At 43.3% G+C, this 7,731-nt stretch overlaps 1 protein-coding gene across 1 annotated transcript in view; it reads left to right on the top strand.

Moving 5' to 3' along the window:
- Window positions 1–3,535: 3,535 nt before the first annotated feature.
- The window catches only part of GLCE (glucuronic acid epimerase), a 50,765-nt gene continuing 46,569 nt past the window's right edge, over window positions 3,536–7,731 (top strand). The window contains exon 1 of the mRNA XM_026856147.1: window positions 3,536–3,714. The gene's annotated coding sequence lies outside the window, so the exon portion shown is untranslated. The remainder of the gene's footprint in view (window positions 3,715–7,731) is intronic.

The following is a 7,731-nucleotide window of genomic DNA, read 5'->3' as shown; positions in this document are numbered from 1 at the left end:
CCTGGCACCCCTCCGCCTCCCCCCGGGAGGCCTCTCGGAGCCCCTCCGGAGGAGCCACGGCCCCGCGCCCCCTCCTCAGCCCCAGGCGGCTCCCCCGCGGCCCCCTCTTCCCTCAGCGAGTCGCCGGTAACGGCAGCCTCGGGGCTCTCTGGGCGGCGGGTTGTGTCACCCGGTGGGTTGGGGAGGGAGCCGGGGGCAGCCGGCCTCACCCCGCGCCCTCGGTGCCTGGACGTGGTCGGCCCAAGTTGGGAGGTGGTAAGGAAAACGCAGGCATAAGGGCAGTGGCTTGCAGGAACACGCGGAGCAGCCCTCTGTTTTCCACGCAGTGGGATTCCAGCGCTGTCAGTCCTGCCTGGAAAACCTCCAATTCAAGGTGAACCCAACTCTGGAAGGAGTAATTGCGCTAATTGAGGCCTCCCAGTTCTGGTAAAACCGGGTGTGTTTCTTCGAGGGGAGGCAAAGCTGCCTCCTTTGCCTCAGCAGCGTAATAGGGGTGTCACCTGGGGAGATGCGGTATGGGTTGTGTGTCTGGGTAGGCTTGTAGGATGATAAAGAACCGTGTTTAATCCCATAGTGTAACCGAACTGTTGCTGGGCGAGAGGGGGGTGAATATTTTCAGAGGTTGGCTCCCAGTGCACCGCTCAGGCAGCTTGTCTGAATAAATATCTAGGGAGATGCTGAAGTGGCCCAGTCGGATGCTGTGTTGTTCCTGCTCTTTTCCTCTGTTAAGGTGTTTTTTTATGCATTTGTGTCTGTACCTGAGACATCGAGGTGTAACAAAGCACTTGTGTTAAGGCCGAGGTGCTTAGCGAGGTGTCCATAAAGCTGAACTTGGACAACTTTCTTATTCATTAATTATTCACTGGGAGCTTAAGGTGTGTCAGACTTTGTCAAACCAAGCTCTGAAACTGCTTCTGTGCCAGCAAACAGCAAGTTTCCCGGTGCTTCTGGAATCAGTGAAGTAGCAGCCACCTGTAAACTCATTTACATGGGGGATAGCTGTATGCTCCAAGCGAGCGCAGCAGTGGGTGTCCCGAGAGGAAATCAGCTTTGCTAGGAAGGCTGCAGCAAAGTGGGGTTTGTGCTGGAGGTATGCGAGTACGGGAACAGTCACCCTCCTTTATAGGACTTGATTCAAAGAAGCGGGGCTTATATGTGCTCTTCATCTTGCCTTTTGGAATTCACACCCACTTGAACAGCCTGAAGAGGAGAAAACCTGATCAATGCGCTCTGTGGAAGGGGAAAATTAATACCTGTGGTTTTTGTAGGAGTTAGAATGAGTGCAGGTGAGTATTCAGATAACGAGGACACTACCTTCCGGGATCATACATACTCTGGCTTCCTTCAGAATAAAACATGCAGGTCAGCTGCTACAGACCTTGTGCCTGAAACTGTGGAAGAGGTCTCATAACAAAACAGGTTTTGGACAATTTTATTTTAAGGCAAAGTCATGAGAACACAGATAAGCAGGGCTTATGCTGTAGTTGTAGACAGATTTGAGTGTCTGTGGGCTGTTCTGCTCCTGCCCATTTTGAGACGCACAAGAAGGATGCATGGTAGTAGTATTATGATGCAAAGTTTTAGCTAATATATTCAGCCTTTAAGCAAAATCTTAATGTTGCAAAGGCAAATGCCTCACAGCTTCCCAGGCAGTGGAGGAGGATCAGTGTACGCGCAGGAGTGTGATCTTCCAGTTCTTCCACATGATGCTTGTTGGCTTTGGGGGAGTGCAGCCCAAAAAGTGTGGGTGTTTGGTTGGGTTTTTTTTTCATTCTTTTGACTATTAGGAACTTGAGCGTTTTGGCTTCTTCCATTAGACACAGGAGTTGCCAGTAGTAAATAGTTCTCCTAGTTAGAGCTGGCCAAGCCAGAAAGGTTTTAAAGGACGTTATGCGCCTCTAAACTTGGCGAGTTGTAACAAGCCTGAACCATATTTAATATTTGTAGAGGCATCTTGCCCCACTGAAATGTTCTTTGGCATAGTTGTGAAATCCTGGTGAAATATTGCACTCTGTTTATTTAAAGACATTGTTTTCACTTCCATGAACTGCTAACCTTTCTGACACAGCTGGTGATTGATAAATATAATTGTGGTCAAAGGTATCTCAGTTATCCAGGTGCTCTTTGTACCTTTTTAAAAAAGCGAATCCCTTCTTACCAAGATAGAGCGTAACTTCCACAACTGTTTTGTTTGCCCAGCTTGTGGAATGGCTTTTGCCATTGTGCTCTAATAAGGCAGGAAGACTAAGGAGATACAGGCACGTGTCCCTTCAGGTGGTGTCTTGGGAAGTCCTTTAACTTTTCATGAGGTAATAATGGCACTGTCTGCATTTGGGATGGTAGCTATTTCTTTTTTTTTAATAATCAATAAAAGAATCCTAAAGCACAGCCTGGACGAAGCTGGCCCTTTTGTATCCTGCAGCGTGTTACACAGCTAAAAATTAGTAGGGGCCTGAAATGATTAGTATCTGGCTGGTGGCCCAGAAAGAGGGAAAGCTGGGTCTGGCAGCATTTGACAGTAATTTTCTGTAAGACAAGTGTCCTTAGCTCTTTCATTGTCCAATTGATTCTTTAACAATAGTGCTCCCGTTTGTAATGCTGAGTCTATAGTGCTGCTCCAGCAGGAAAAGCAAGAGGTGTGCTAGTCACTGGCTAGTGCACATGCTGCAGAAAACAAGAGGCCTTGGATGACTCCTTCAGAGAAATAGGTGGTGTGTAAAAAAAAAAACAAAAACCCAACCAAAAAAACAACCCAAAACCAACCAACCAAAAAAAACCCCAAACACAAAACCCACAAAAAACCCCAAAACAACAACAACAAAACAACCCAAAAAACCCTGAGCCCCACCTCAAAAGCCCTCCAAAATTATATTTGGCAGGAGTGGCAATGGTTGTGTGAGATACCATTGTAATGTGAGCAGGTGATACTCAAAACTGCTGCTTTGTGTTTTTTTTGCCTAATGGTCTTTGATGGTTTTCTTCTTTCTTTCTGTCCAGGCTCTTTACTTCTTCAGTAAGAAAAAGGAAATAAGAAGTTGGATTTCACTGAGGTTATGTTTAAAGTAGCTTTCTTTCCCCGAATGTTTAACCGAGCCATAAGATTAAAAGGCATCTACTTGTGGTATTTCTTAAACTGATTATTTTAGTATTTGGGTATGTTTTTAATGAACTAGCTTTCATGTCTGAGCTGCAGTCAAAACTTTAAGATCTAATTTCTTCTGGTTTTCAAAGCAAGTTGACTCATCAGTTTAGCCTTGTGCTGCAGACCTAAAATGTCGGAAGATGTTCCCCTTTCACAATATTGCAATTTTGTGATTTTCCTTTTTTCCCCCTAATGATAAAATTCTGATGCTCCTAAATAAAATTTGGGGAATAAATGTTTGTATCTGGGGTCTGTTTGCCCATGTAAATAAGCCTAGTGCAACTTTAGTTTTTCCGTAGTTATGCTGGGTTTTCACTTAGCATTTCTAGAAAGAAATGTAAATTTGCTTTCCTATCAGCACTCGCTATTTTCTTGACTCCCCGCCCCATGCTCCATGCTTGCAGCTTTTGCTCCTGTTTTTTCACCTCGTCTCCTCTTGCGAGCCTTTTTGCTTCCTGCTCCTTCAAAGTGTCTTGTTGGTGCTGGAACGTGGCACGTCCTCTGTATGTGATGAGCTTTTTAATCCCTGCTCGCTGCCGAACTTTGTGCCGTACTTGCTGCCAGAGCCACAGGTGAGCCTTGGCACTTGCTTTTAATCTGGGTGAAGCAGTGTGCAAATCTGCGGCAGGATAGAAAGACTTTGCAAGGATCTAAGTGGTATTTAACAAAGTTTACTTGCAGACCACACATAGCTTCTCAGCTGTGTTTTAAATGTTAATATTGAATTTGAAATATTGGAGGTGACAGATAAAATGCATAGTAATGAGATCCTTCTAAAGAAAGCTCAGTGCTAATTCCAAAGGAAATGAGCTTTTAATTAGTGTCTTATCTTGAGTATGCCACCTTTTCTTTTTTCCTCATTTATATTGCTTGTATTATTAGAGTTAAAGATCAGCTGGTGTCCCCTGATATGGGAACCAGTTGGCTGGTGACACTTTATAAAATCTGATTTACAGACTCTTGATTACGTGTAGCTTGTTGATCACAAAATAAATTGGCTTGGCCATGTTTTCAGGAGTTAGAATTTATTGTTGTCTGAAGTCGCGCCTTTGGAAATTAAGATGTTCAGGGAATACCCATGTTGCTGCCCATGCAGTATCTACTGTACAGTTAGACACTTTTGAGCACTGAATCTCTGCTCTTTCAGGAATGATAGATTCCCTGTTTCATTATTATAAAAACCTTAACGGAATTTTCTGAAGCAGCTGGAAATGCTACACAGTAAGGTTAGCCACTCAGGGGGAAAAAAAACAAACTCCCAAAACCCATTTAGCTTGTGCTTTAAAATGACCTTGGTGAGGTTGAGAACAGTAAGGTTTCTGTTTGATTAAGGTTCTTTTCAAATGGGCTTTCCACGGCACTATTAGTTTAAGAATATGTAAAATAGCAAGTGATATTTTTAAATTTCAGCAAGCATGCGTGTAGTTTGGATCCAGACTGAGAGATGGAGAGATGATTTGGATTAGCTTGCCTAACGAAGCTCGCTTGAGCGGAGGGTCTCCATGTCTGGCAGGGTCCGATGTTTCCCAGAGAAGGTGCTGAGGAGGCACCACGGTTCAGCATGCGCCCTGCAAATGGGAGTGGTGCTGGCCTACGTTTACTGGGGTTTAGGGGTAATGCATAAACCCATGAAAAAGCGAGGTAAGAACAGAGCTGAAGTGAGTGAGCATAAAATGAGCTTGACTTGGTGGTAAAGCACTTAACCTTCCTAGTTCCCACCACATGCGGGAAGATCAACACTCCGCTTAGCTTCTAAAGTGGCTTCATTCAAGCTCAGTGTCTTCTGTCCTGCTTCTTGGCATGAAAAATTAAGTGTATTCCAGAGTATTAGAACTTTTTCTGTGTCCCTTGTAGGGTGCTTGTGAGGTTAGTTTAGGCTGTGTGTTTCAGTGAGAAGCCTTCTGAACAGGCAAGTCTGCTAGTGTGTCCCCAGGCTGGTCTAACATGGGAATGGGGCTGTCGGTGTGTGTCTTTTCCTCGTTTTAATTGCATTAAGGTATGCAGGAAATTCCAGAAAGCTTTGAAACAAAACCAACTGATCAGGAGCTCTTAGAGCTGTTGAGGCCATGGGGCTTCCCTTGGAAGTGAATATTTGGGATATTTATTTGCACTTCTCAATTTTGGAGATACCAGATGTTGATCTCGCCTTCAGTAAGTGTCTGGTGCTTGATAAGGCAGTTTTGTTCCTCTTAAAATTCCATCTCCATGTTGAAAGTGGGATGAGTTCTCTGTTTTTTCCTGGGTGTGGTTTTCCTGAAGATGTATTTTTGAGTTTTCCTTCTCTTACAAAAAAAAGAGGAAGTCTAAATCTGAACAGAACGAGCTTATTTTACCATTAATTATATTTAATGATATTTGAATTTCCCATAGAAATCTTCTCAATACCAAAAGATACCAATTAATTCCTACAAAAAACGCTTGAAGAAATAAAAAATTGTTTGTATCACTCAGTCGAAATGGGTGAATGTCAACCATGCTTCCTTAACAGTCCATCAGCTCGGCTGCAAAGGCAACTGTGGCAAAGCTCTAAAAATCACGCCCTACAAGTGTAGTTCTTGTTGCTTACGGTAGGATACATTCCCACAAAGTGCCTGAAGCTTTCAGATCTGCGGGCTACCTAACCTGGACGGCTCGTATCTCCTTTTCGTTTTGGAATACTCATGGTATTTGCCACATTTTTAGATAGAATCGAGTTGTTTAAATGGACCTGAATGCTATCCAGTCAGGTAACCTTCACACAATATTGAATTTTACTTTTCAGGGAAAATATGAATGGAAGAAAAAAAAAAAAAGCTGTTGGATTGCCTTGTGCAGTTTGATGTTACAGGAGATGGCTACATACTGTTTTGACTGAATCGGAAATAATGGAAGTCTGCTGGCTTAATTTTCTTTGTAATGATTTGTTTTAAGCAGCATTTGAAGAGATACAAGAATTAATTCTTAAATTGCTTGTTGAGCTGACTGTTTAAGAGCATGGTTTGCAATTGCAACCAGTTGTCGTAAGTGAGCAGAGCAGAGGCAGTGAGCTGACCTGGATGGGTTTAGTTGCTGAGTGTCTCGACTTTAGAGAGAGATGTCATATTTCTGCAGAAGCCACTGTCAAATCAGTGTACTCTGAAAATAGGATTCTGGCTTGTGGTTGGAAGTAGAGGGGGGGGGTTGAAAAGACTTTTTTTGGGTCTGTGCCTGTTTGATTTACACTTCTGCTTTTTGATAAGCAGAAATTCTCTTCTTTAGGATATATTGTTAAAAATGTTGACTTTGATTTTGGTGAAATGGAGCTATGACATCACAACCTATTTATTCAAGCTCTCCTGTTAAAAAGGTACCCGAATACAAAGTTGGGTACAGAAGGCTGCTGGTTATGTTATCTTAGCTGGTTTTGTTAAATTCTTTTAAAAAATAAAATTGTTTTAACTGTACTGTGTATCTTAAGGACTAATCGGCTCTTGCCATCCCTGCTGTTTAATGTAGGCTTTCTTAAAAACCCTAAGAAGCTTTCCTCTCCTAGCAGGGCTTTCAGATGTCTCTCTTCCTAATGATAAATGTCAACAAATGAAATCAGAGCATCTTCTGCTGCAGTAAGGGGGAAGTAATTTTCTCAATGTGCAGGGAGTTTTTTTGTTTGGTTTTTGGGTTTTTTTGATATACTGTTTCTCCAGGTAGCTGAGAAACCAAAACAGATCACATACTTCATACTGAAGAGAAGGCAAGCACTTCTGTGATGCGTCTGGTTGTACTTAAACCATCTGGTTGTACTCCAGAGGAAAATACCCATGCAGGCAGAGCTGGCTGTGTGCACCCAGCAGCCTCCTGTCCCCACAGGTGTGTGGCCAGGGTTTGCTTTGGTGCCATTGGCTTTCCCAACCACAGAAACAAACTGCTGGGAATAACTTTCCCATGGCTTGTGAGGTTTTCCACTTGTTGATAATAAAAATGTAATGAACAACATGAACAGCACTAGGGTTGCTCTACAGATGAGGAAAATGAAGGATGAGGCATCTGTGGAAGAGCAGGGAAGATGCTGAGTATAATTGCAGTTGTGATTTTTTTTTTTTTTTTTTTAATCTTTTCTTAGCGTTGTGCACCTCAAAACCTGTAACAATGTGAAACAAAGTGGGTTTTTCCCTTGCCCACATGACAAATTTGCACTGGAGCTGGCATACAGAAAGTGCATTTAGATCTCTATTATATGCCAGTCCCACAGCTGAAGTGTCGGAGATCTGCATGCTTTGTACCATGACAGCCACCTTCCTCCACGTTAGTGGGTTTTGCTCTGTTTTTTGTGCACCGAGTATTCTTCCAGAAAAATCTGAATTTCCCAGGAAGTTAAACTGTCAGAAAAGCTACTTGCTTTTGGGTAGGTGGGAGGAACAGCTTCATCCTGCTCAGCCATATGTTAGCAGTAATTAAAGCCAGCAGGGTTTTAGGATTAGAAAAGGGTAAGAATTTGATCACCTCCACAGCCCGGACATCCCAGGACCCCCAGCACTCAGTGCATGGTGTTACAGATGTCCCATTGCCCTTTAGCTTGTAAAAATGCTTCTTGAGGCCTGTGGCCTTGCCAGCATGGGGCTATTTCTGACCCT

This window comes from Athene cunicularia (assembly GCF_003259725.1).
Source record: "Athene cunicularia isolate RWA chromosome 10 unlocalized genomic scaffold, athCun1 chr10_part1, whole genome shotgun sequence".
NCBI lineage: Eukaryota > Metazoa > Chordata > Aves > Strigiformes > Strigidae > Athene > Athene cunicularia.
This window is presented reverse-complemented; position numbering and strand designations above follow the sequence as displayed.